The following is an 11,525-nucleotide window of genomic DNA, read 5'->3' as shown; positions in this document are numbered from 1 at the left end:
ATATTGTAATATATCTATATCACTAAAGCACTTCTGGATGGATGCAAACTGCATTTCGTTGCCCTGTACCTGTGCATGTGCAATGACAATAAAGTTGAATTCTATTCTATTCTAATTCTAATTCTATTCTATTCTGATAGCTACAATAAGAATATTATAACTATTAATTTGCCCATAAGCAAAACTCTTACTAAGACGCAACGCACAGCATAGATCTTTGACCAGTAACCAATCAGGATCGGCTGTATCGACTACATATGTGTACACATATGTGTACACATACAAGGAACTGGCTTATGGCTCTGTCTTTGCTCTCAGTGTACATAACGTATTTATCATGCAATAGTGGAGTCTGCAAAGATGCTGGAATAAATTATGGAATATATATAATATGGAATAAATAAGTGATAAGTAGCTTCTATATGTGCAATTTATACATGAGGATAGATAGACGGGCATGGTTATGAAATTAAAAAGTGAAAACTAATCTTGGCGATAACCTTAAATATCTGATTTGCAAAGATACAAGGTTGTTGACGTCATGGAAAAATCTCACTTCCACAAAAGAATCCTACCTATGAGGAGATAATAGATTTGCCAGCTCTTTACAAAAGCGGTGAGGAATCACAGTCACTCATTGCCCTGTATCAACTCATCCACTTTATTATGGCTTTGGAGGTCGGCGATACCTGTTTGTCATTGCGTGATGTGACAGGTGGAGGATAACGCTGCTGGCAAGCAGCTCTGCTGAGGCTGCGTGACACAAAAGAACCTGATATTTTTGACAGAAGAAAGTCAACAATTAAGCAAGAAGAATAAGGATATAATGACAGAAAGGGTGGAGTCACCGCTGAGTTCGCTGGCAGGAGAAGTAATCATTATGTTTGTGCCAAGACGCTTTCATTAAGGAGCCTCAGAGATTTGCTTCATCATCTGGGGACAACGCCCTTAATGCACTGTGTGTATGCAAGGGTGTTAGCCTCCTTATGCACAGTACGAATGAGTAAGAATTGTGTGCTGGTAGGGATTGCATGTGAATGTGCACTGACTCAGTTAAAATTTAGTTCTTAGCGGCACTGACTGCACCTCAGCCTATGATTTTAGCTCTTTCTGTCTTCCCCCAAATTACTAAAGCTCTTTAACCCCACAAGCAATTTATCTCCACTGCCAAGTTTTTTCTCAGTCCTGACTTTGACTCCACTCAGGATCTCCATTTCAAACAGATTCTCAATATTCCAAATACTGGAAGTTATGTTATGTAACTTTTTTGGGCTGAGCTTGATGTCATCATGGGTGATAATCTTAACATTACACACTGTAGCGACAAGCAAAACAAACATTTCTGGGGGGGGGAAATGTAAATAGTTTTTCATGTGTGACAGAAAAATGTATTATCATTATCATTATTAGTAGCAGTAGCAGTAGTAGTAGTCCCATTGACCACTTTCTTTCTATAAGCCTTATTCACACAAGCACTTTTTTCCATGCCTAAGCACTCGGCCTTGTCTACTAATCAGAAGGTTGACCCGCAGACAACCTGCTCCACCTCCTCCTGAGCCACAGCCTGCAAAATGACATATTCTGACTTCCTGAGAACAGAGTTAAGGTTAGAGTTAAGTTTGGGATCATAACTGCTGAAAACCTTATTGGATTTAACACATCAGAACATTAAAGAAAATTTTATGTTTTGGGGTGTTTTACTTTATATGTGAGTGACAGATAATGACCAATCACTGCAGGTTTACTTTTGTAGTTCTGACTGAGATGTCAGATTCAGGGGTGCAACATTATCACATACACTGGTTTAAGCACATTGTCTTAGTAGACTGTGCTGTGCAGATGTTTTGCTTTTGTGTTAAATACAGAAAAATGGAGTTAGCAGGTTTCTATTATTCAAACACTTCTTACTATGATTTGATGAATGTTTTCTGGTTCCACTGGGGATTGAACCTGGGGCCTTCTGCGTGTAAAGCAGATGTAATAACCACTACACTGTGGAACCACAATGCAGAGACAGATGAGCTGACTGACAGCACATAGATGTGTTGATTAGTTTCATGTTTCCATGTTCTGCCCAGTGCACATGTTCAAAGACATGCACTGGTTGGGTTAACTGTCATAGGCGTGAATGGCTGTCTGTCTCAATGCAGTAACTATCTGATGAACGCCTATAACAGCTGTTCACCCAAACCTATAATCCTCACAGTAGTTGTAAAGACAATTAACTAACCACAGGACTTTTAGAAAGTTTTTTTTACTTTTTGCTTGTTTAATTCAATTGATTTTTAAGTGACAGTTCACAACAGCAGTTATCCCAAGGTTCGCTATATTGCAGGGTAAGATTCATGCCATATTAAAGAGTGAACCTCAACAATCTCACTTGGGAGAAAGAACTCGTTAAATCCTGCAGCATCAGGATGTCTAAAAGTCAAGGATACGTGACAAAGCACAGACTAACGGCTGGAGAATGCACAAAGTCTATGACATGCAATAGTGGCATGTAAACATGACATGAGGAGTGCATGGTGTGCTGCTTAAGAGAAAAGCGTCAAAAGAATTCTTTTAAATATCTCCCGCACTGACAGTTGCCAGATGTTAACAAGGACAAAGTCAGCTACAGGTTGTTCCCTGCAGGTACCCAGATGACTCACCTGTTTATCTACAATCAGTTCCTTTTCCATTTGATGCTCAGGTACATTTTCTTTGGCTTCGACCTGCCGAGCATTCACCTGGGGGCCTGGTGAAGCTGGCTGTTTGATTCGCAGCTCATTCCACAGTTGCTGCAGTAAAACTCCTGTCAAAACTTGTCGATCTGATTCTGCAATGCTGCCTGCAGTCCTCTCTCTGAGGAGTTTAAATAGCTCTAAGAGGAACAGCTGTAGAGATAGATAGAAGACCTCTGAGGATTGTGAATACATTTGAAAACATTTCATCCTGAGCTATTTCTTTTAATGCTTATACTGAACACTTGATGTAGTATTTGTCTCAGCAAGCTGCTTTTTGTAAGCTCATCCTAATTCAGTTCTTCGCTGCAGGAAAATCAATACTTTTACATATGTGTTGACAGTACTGGTAGATATAAATACGCTGTTTATGTGAGAGGTATTAGATTCGTAAATAAGCTATGTAGACATGTTTGAGCTAGTGTTTTAAACTGGGCTGTGGGGTGTACTGTGAGCTCTAATGTGAGGCTGTTGCATTAGAAATAAACAGCAGCCATTGAAGAGCCTGAAGCAGAAAGCCAGGTTAGCAGAGAACACTGATAACCATCACTGTCTCTGTCTGTGGGTTTAGGTTTTGTTGAGCTGGCTAACTCCAAGAAATCCTAGCGACGTTGAGCTTCCTTCATACTAAGGAAGAGGATTAGGGCCACTGGGGGGAAAAAAGTGGGCACATCTTTTTTTTTTCTTCTTTTCCAGAATTCTGAGAAAAAAGTCAGAATTCTTACTTTTTTCTCAGAATTCTGACTTTTTTCTCAGAATTCAGGAAAAGAAGAAAAAAAAAGACGTGCCCACTTTTTTTTCCAGTGGCCCTAATCCTCTTCCGTATCATACCCCTCTGGCCAGCCTGCCAATTATTTTTCAGCATTAAGCTGCATCATTTAACTACATCATTAGCTCATTTTGAGATAATGATATTAGCTATATGACATATGAGCGATATCATTGGCTCGTTTTGCGCTAATGATATTAGCTATATCAGTGTTTCCCAACCTTTTGGAGCCACAGCACATATTTCACATTAGAAAAATCACGCAGCACACCACCAAACAAAAATGTCACAAAAAGCAGATTGATCATTTTTCCCTGCACACCAAGTATAGCGGAATTAGCTCGGTTTGTCCCTAGTATACCTTTTTTACTTTTTTTACTACTTTTTCTTTTCAAATATTTATCTATTGTAACGCGCTGCGTTGTCTCACTCGCAGCATGCCTATGTAATTTCTTCTTCATCTTTTTCTCTTTTACTCGCTGTTGGCAACCAACTTAATTAGAGCAAGAAGTTGCACTGCCCTCTAGTGGAAGAGGGTGTAATTGTTCTGCCGTTACTCACGCCAGTCGCTTTGGAGCACCAATCAAGTGAAAACAGATAATCTTTCATGGAATACCTGATCATTTCTCACGACACACCTATGTGCCGCGGCACAGTGGTTGGGAAACACTGAGCTATGATATATGAGCTATATCATTAGCTTATTTTGAAGTTGAAAGCAGTGGCACTTCTCCAAAAAGTTGGGACAACAAAATGCTGGAAATATCCGTAGTACTGAAAAAAAGAGCTGGAGGAACAGTCTGCAACTAATTAGGTTAGCTGGCAACGTGTCAGTAATTTGACTGGGTATAAAAAGAGCATCTTAGAGAGCTAATGAACTAATATTCTCACCAAACAGTAAAATATTTCAGTTTCGTTTGATGTGTTTCCTGTGTTTTGTTCTGAATAAAATTTGGGTTTACAAGATTTCCAACCTACTGCATTCTGTTTCTGATTGTCTTATATGCCAGTGGTCAAGCTGGTGGTAGCTCAGCACAGGCCAAAGTGGTGGACCTGTTTGAATATTTGCAGTCCAATTTATTCTTGTCAATCTACTTTTTGTTCTTTACTATTTTAGTTGATGCCTCAAACTACTTGCAACACAGTGCTGTATGTTGCACATCTGCCTGTGCCGCTGTACTTGCTTGTGCATGATGAACATCTTTCCCACTGTGTAACGCAGACGTTGCACCTGTTCAAGAACTTCCCTTGTCTTCATTAATGCAGTGAGAGAGGTGACCTTAAGTAACTTAGCAGATTTTAATCACCGTTAACTGAAAGCTTCTGTGTGGGTGTGCACATTTTTTGACTTGTGAATCAAGCAGCTGGATGAGTAACCTCTGGTGATAGATAAGGACAGGCTGGCTAGACAGATAACTTCCCGCCTCACGTGTTTCACCAAAACGTGCCCAGGTCAACCCTCTGTGGGGAAGCTTCCTTGCCATCCACACCCTGAGCCTGAGCCGGCTGGTCTGACTGGAGCATTATATATGGTCTTGTCTTGGTCAGTCATCTCCTTTTGCCTTTTATTTTATTGTGTTTGTTCATGTTTTAACATATGGGAATATTTTCAGCTCTGTTAAAGTGTTCTTCCAAGAAAAGATATTGTCTAACCAGGAAGATAGTCTGGATGCCATCAGCGCACACATTAAACAGTTATCTAAGACTGCCTCTTAGGAAGATCGCTGTCCCTGGTCCACTCCTTTGCTACTTCTACACTGTATATAAAAGTCAATAAAATAACTCTTATTTAAATATTGGTTCCTCTTAATTAATTCATATTGTTTCATCAGTAACTAATTTTGCAGGGATTCTTGTAGTGGATTTACTGTATGAAAATTACATAAACCTCTAAAAAAAACTTTGTTGTGAAGCTGAAGTTCTGAGATTTCTCCAGCTGTGTGTTTTGTGAAAAATATATTTGTGGTCTGGAATGTTTTGGTTGTGGTTGCAAAAACAGCATAACTTCATATCCGATCTTAAAACAAACAAGATGTATCTTTAAGTGATAAGTCGTCTGGTATCTTTTCATCAGCAGTCATTAAAGATCTCTGTGCTGCAAAATGTGCACCTCTTGGAACTATTAAAGTAAGGTGAGGCTGTTGTACGGCAATGACTAACTTGTTTCAACAAAAGCCAGAAAAAAAGTCACTTGACATTTCTCGGAACATCAGCCATAGGCAAGGCCGTCTTTCCTTGGAACATGCACAGAATCCTCTTCATAATCTTTTGAAGAGCCTTTTGAAAGGCCACGTGACCCGCTTCAGCATCATCTGTTAGGCAGCTGTCGCGTATAGGCGTTACTATAACTGCATGCATTTATGGCGGTGCTGCAGACAAAAGCAGCACACTGTGCCATGCCCAGATAACATGTGAGAGGATGGAAAAGGAAAACGAGCCAGCGGATCTGTCAAAACAACCCACAATGCCCGCAGACTGTGAGTTGTCACTTAGATATGCAGGGATCAGCTGCATTGTTCACCTGGCTTCCATGGTTTGGTGAGGACCTGCTTTGACAAGCTCCATCATACCCACAAGTATATTTTGGATTATGGTGTAAAAACAACTTGTCCATGTGGCCGCACAGTGAGATATTTATGGCAGTCCTTACCGACCCTGGCTGCAGTTTAACTGCACAGTCACGAAGGACAAGTCAGACAAAGGCTCACGTGATTACTTGTTGCACTAGTTGTTATTTTGAGTTTTACCTTTAGACAAAATAACCCTTTTCTGGTCACTCTCCTTTATTTTTTCTTATGCACCCATGACTGAGATGTAGGAAAGCACAATACAAAATTTGGAAACATGTGATCACAGAGGTGTACTTATCAGATTCTATGAAAATGATAATCACAGCAACAAAACAACATGAGCGATCTACAGTAAGCTGAGCTGAATCGGGAAATTGTGCCGTCTATCAAATATGTGTTTTGGCCCGAGCTTACTTTGTGAATCATTAACAGGCCAGTGAGTGGAAACCTAAATCATAAATGCAACTTTAAAGACGTCATTCACTTTGAAATTTCTCACTACCAAACATTGCTGGTGTTGTGCTATGAATTTGATTTGTCCTGTAATGAATTTCTTCTAAATTACTTTATATTTATAGGGATGTAGCACATTAACTTTGCGCTCACTCTTCATTTTGCGCACATGTGCATCATATTTCATTTTATTTTATTTTATTAAAATTGTCCCAGATAATGAGAAACATCCGTGCCCTCACTTGTGTCCAAGCTTTTGGCTTTCTCAGCCATTCTGCTGTAGACTTGCTGCTGTGACCCAATTTGGGCCATTTGACATCTGACTCTGTATATGGTGTATCGTATGTATACAGAGAAACACGTGGTTGGCTTAATGACTTCAAGGTGTCAGGTTTCTGTTGCTCCAAACAACCCGAATCATCACCCCTCCACCGCTGTGGAGGTTTTCACCAAATGTGGTGCTGTGTTTTATGGCCAAACATCTCCACTTTAGTCTCACATGTCCAAAGGACATTGTTCCAGAAGTGGTTTGTTAAGATGCAGCTTTGCAAACCTAAACCATGCTGAGCCAGGAAGAGGCTTTCTCCCAGAAACCCTTCCAAACAAGCCATACTTATTCAGTCTTCTTGTAATTGTGCTGTCATGAAATTTTAACAGTTAACATGCCACCTGAGGCTTTTTTTTTTCTTGTCTTTTCTTTTTCTTTTTATAACTTTTTTGACTTTGGGGTTAATTTTCTGGGACAAGACACACCTGAATCCACAATCTGGGACAGTGAAACACAACCTAATTTAAATGGGTGGTCACCCTGTTAGACTATGTCTGTGTTGCAAGAGCGATTGTGCAGAAACGGTGCAGCAAAACAAATTTGTGATTGAAAAATTACAGGATGTAGTTCCAGTTCTTCGGGTAGAACTGTGAACCCTCCTAAGAGGATTCCCCATTAATTGCATCAGCCAGAGGGAAAACTGTTAAGCCAACCCCTGCACCATGTTGTTCATCTGCAAATGCATTTTTCTTAAGTTTATCTACCTCTGGAAATCTGTCTGGAGATATACCATATCGTTGCACAAGGTACATGGCATAGCAGCCAGCATACCTGCCTTAAACACAAAGGGTTCTGGGTTCAATCCAAAGTGGAACCAGAATAAGCTGGACACTGAAGCATTGATAGACAAACTGCACAAAGTTGTCTGCAGATACAAAAAGTAGCCTGTGTTTCACATATATAATGATTAATATAATATTATGACCACAACGAGGCACGACCTCCACTGGTTCATTGGACTGCTTTCGATAGATACTGAATACTGCATGAACACTCTGACCCATTTATCTACCATCATTTTGGCCCAAACTCCCTCAAATCCTTGTGCATGTCCATTTTTCCTGCTTCTAACATTCACTTCACCTGTCGATGGTCATAACGTTAGGACCGATCAGCGTATGCTACTATATGTAATCTGGGTTTTATGCTTGTGTCCGTTGCTTCATAACTAGATTCACCATTAGATGTGCGAGGGAGTCAGACAGGAGACTTTAGTCTGTGGTGGCCGCTTGGCCTTCAACATTTACACATATTTCTGTTCTGAGAAGTGTAAGGAAAACATGTCACCTGAAAACAGATCTTCGACAGGGGAGATGCGTATCACTTCAGACTGTTGAAACGTTCGTTTCTACAAAAACACAACAACCTTTCATCAAACATCTTTTTGCTGCTCCTGGTCTGTAGTTATCTGCCTTGCAGGAAAATAAAAACAAGGTAGAGGAAGGTGGCACCTGTGTGGTTTCATTGTGTAGTGTTTACTGCATTTATTTTGCATACAGAAGGTCTTGGGTTCAGTCCCCAAAACTAGACCTTTATAGTTCATACAAAGAAACTATAAACCTTTAACTTAACAAGCTCACCAGGCACAACAGCCTGCAGCTGAGGACGCTACTGTCCACGTGGTATGTCAGAGTGTCTTTGGACAAGATTCAGGACCTGGGGAAGAGTGTTAACAGTGCTGTCAGTGCTCAGTAAGACCAGAAGAGCGTAGTAACAAAGTACCTTTAAACCGAGTATTTATTTAGTATAAGTAAGAGTTTTAATATAGTAACAACAGAAACTGAACAAACAATATAATATCTCACTGCCACACCTGAGTTATAAACTCCACTCGGCCGCAGACCGGTGCTGATTTACTTACGTTTGAACACAGCACTAAACACTGAGCTTCCAAGAGGGTTAGTAACTTTGCATGTAACTTTGTGCCTGTTTTAATACTGTGACTTCTAAAAGTAACACTGTAAACCAGCAATACACTGAAAAAAGATATGTAGCAAAACTGGACAGTTCTCTTAAGCTCAATTAAACAAACACACAGTGTCCCAGGGCATGCTGGGAGATGCCATTTAGCCAACCCAAACATGTGACAATATTTTACTCGTTTTAAACCCTGAAAAACAACACATCATTTGCGTCTGCATTTCAGCCACACCACTACTGCTTATGTGCAGATTTGTACCTAAAGCAGTGTGTGCATAACACTAATGCTGGATCTTGATCCATCGCACTACTGGTGCCATTTCGTGCATGGTTGTTCAACAACCCTATCAGAAATAAGAAAATGTCTAATAGGTTTTATATGCGTTTTTTAGGTATAGCTTATACACTATACCTAAAAGTATTCGCTCGTTTACCTTCACACACATATGAACTTGAGTGGCATCCCACTCTTCCATCCCAGCTATCCCATTCAAGTTCTTCCACACCAATCTCGCTCATCTCAGTCATGTTGGAACAGGAAGGGGCCATCCCCAAACATCTCCACTGCTGTGTAGCCCAGTGGCAGCGTGCTTTACACCACTGCGTCTGATGGAAATATCCCGATCCTTTTGGAAATATAATGTAGCTGACTTGGTAACGATTTTTCATTGGTTAAATATACCGAAAGGTAAATAAATGTGGACTGAATAGCTCAACATCTGACAGCAGGCTTATTTCTCTAAACGTGATCGCTCAGTTTTGGGCGAAACGGTTTCATAACTTAATCCAGAGGTGATTTAAATGTAGTCTGAGGCACTATAGGGCACTAATTTCTGAAAGTAGACTGAGTCACATACACACATGCAGGGCTTGTGGCTTGTTCTGAGTTGTCGTTTGGGATTGCATAAGTGCAATTATAGCAGAAACAGCAGCGTCTTCTGTTCGGTGACCGTGTACCCACAAGCAATGAACAGGGTCTTGGAATCATGTCAAATGTGCTATTAAACTGTACACAAAGACCAAATTGAAAACCAGTAATCCTCTGTATGGGAGGCGAAAACCTTTCACCTCTAAACTATCCCGACTGGTTTGGTGACCGAAGAGATGCAGGCAGTTATGATGAAAGCGTGGAAGTGGAATGATTCATAATGCGGATCTGACAACGGTATGCATGCGGATAAACCTCTAAGCAGCAAGGTTTTTGTTCTTTTATTGCTCTTATATGGTGTGTGTCAGTCTCACTCTCCACCTGTATGAATCCAACGACTGACATGGTGTGTGTTAATGATTGGCCTGATCATGACTGCATGAGGCCCATAAACCCATTTAGACCATACGGCAAAGACGCAAAAGTTTTATTCACAACGCACACACACACACACACACAAGGAGGTTTTTATGACTTAGTACATGCACTTCATGCTGGGAAGTTTTTATTTATTAACCTAGTTCTAGCTCAGTGTCGTTCTCTGGTCTGCTAATCCAAGTTGATAACTTTGTTTGAGATGAGGTCAGCTAACATTTACAAGTGCAGATGTAACTGAGACACTAGGTGCGCCTGAGTTTATTCGCTGTTTCACTACGCCCCCTTGTGGTGCACACATCAATTTGCAAGTGTATCAGCTGAGATTAATCTTCCTTCTCAGTGAGTGTATCATGTCTTTGTAAGCGGTAGCATTAACCTCACCGTATTTTCACTGTCACTGTCCAGTTTATGTAAAGCAAAGCATTACCTGTGTTTCTATAATGTAGAGGTTATCACATTTTCTTTACAAACAGAATTCCCAGTGGAACCAGTTTTGGAACAACCGTGAGCTCTAGGTCCCACTGGTGCATCCTCACATCTCATGTTTAACTCTCTATTCAAATGCTGGTTGAAATGTCTTTAATTAGTGTGTGAGTGGGTGTGGATCTATGCACTGCATACAAATCAATCAGTTAAAACTGGAAGAAAACGTGCAGGCTGTGGAGACGTGTTCGAGCTGGTGCTCTGTTCCACCTGTCAGGTGGACTTATCGTCATGAGCTGCCAGCATTTAGTGTCGTTATCTAATTTGCATTCAATAAAAAGTTTGCATGCTATTTGTGCTCTTAACCACATATCCAGCTGAGGGTGATGATGATTGGTGGTTCTAAATTGGCTCTAGGTGTGATGAGACGGTCAATGATCGTCTGTCTTTGTGTGATAGCCTGCAACATCACCGGGGTTCACACTGTTTTCACTCATGGACAGAAAAGATGCTTCATTACCTAAAATTTAATATCTCAAGAGAGACTGACTGTAAAATAAAAATCACAAAATATAATATGGCAGACTTTATATGGGTTTATGAAGAATTCTGTGCCATTGTTATCACTGTTATTAGGAGCACAGCTCAGATGAAGACTGAGAATCAGATCTACATTGCCGATTTGGAATCGTATGCAAGCTTATCATTTCCTTCTATTATGTCTGGCGTGTATTTCAGATAGTCACATATTGCAAAACAAAAATCGAGTTACACTTTTGCATATGTAACACCCATGCAAGCTCCCCCCCCCTCAATCTAAAGACCCCTTGGATAGAGCTCGCTATACGAGACTTGTAGCTGATATGAATCTGCAGATAATGGCTGAGCTTGACTTTGTGACTGGCCTGAAATGAACGCAATGTTCAAAATTTTCATCCCACTAGTGTTAGAGGCTAAAATTCACACAACTTCACCAAAACTGGACAACAGAAAATTTCCTGGTCTGAACATTCTGGATTTCTCCTTAGACTTT

The sequence above is a fragment of the Perissodus microlepis genome, chromosome 10 (assembly GCF_051167445.1).
Source record: "Perissodus microlepis isolate ML-2025 ecotype Zambia chromosome 10, ASM5116744v1, whole genome shotgun sequence".
Lineage (NCBI taxonomy): Eukaryota > Metazoa > Chordata > Actinopteri > Cichliformes > Cichlidae > Perissodus > Perissodus microlepis.
This window is presented reverse-complemented; position numbering follows the sequence as displayed.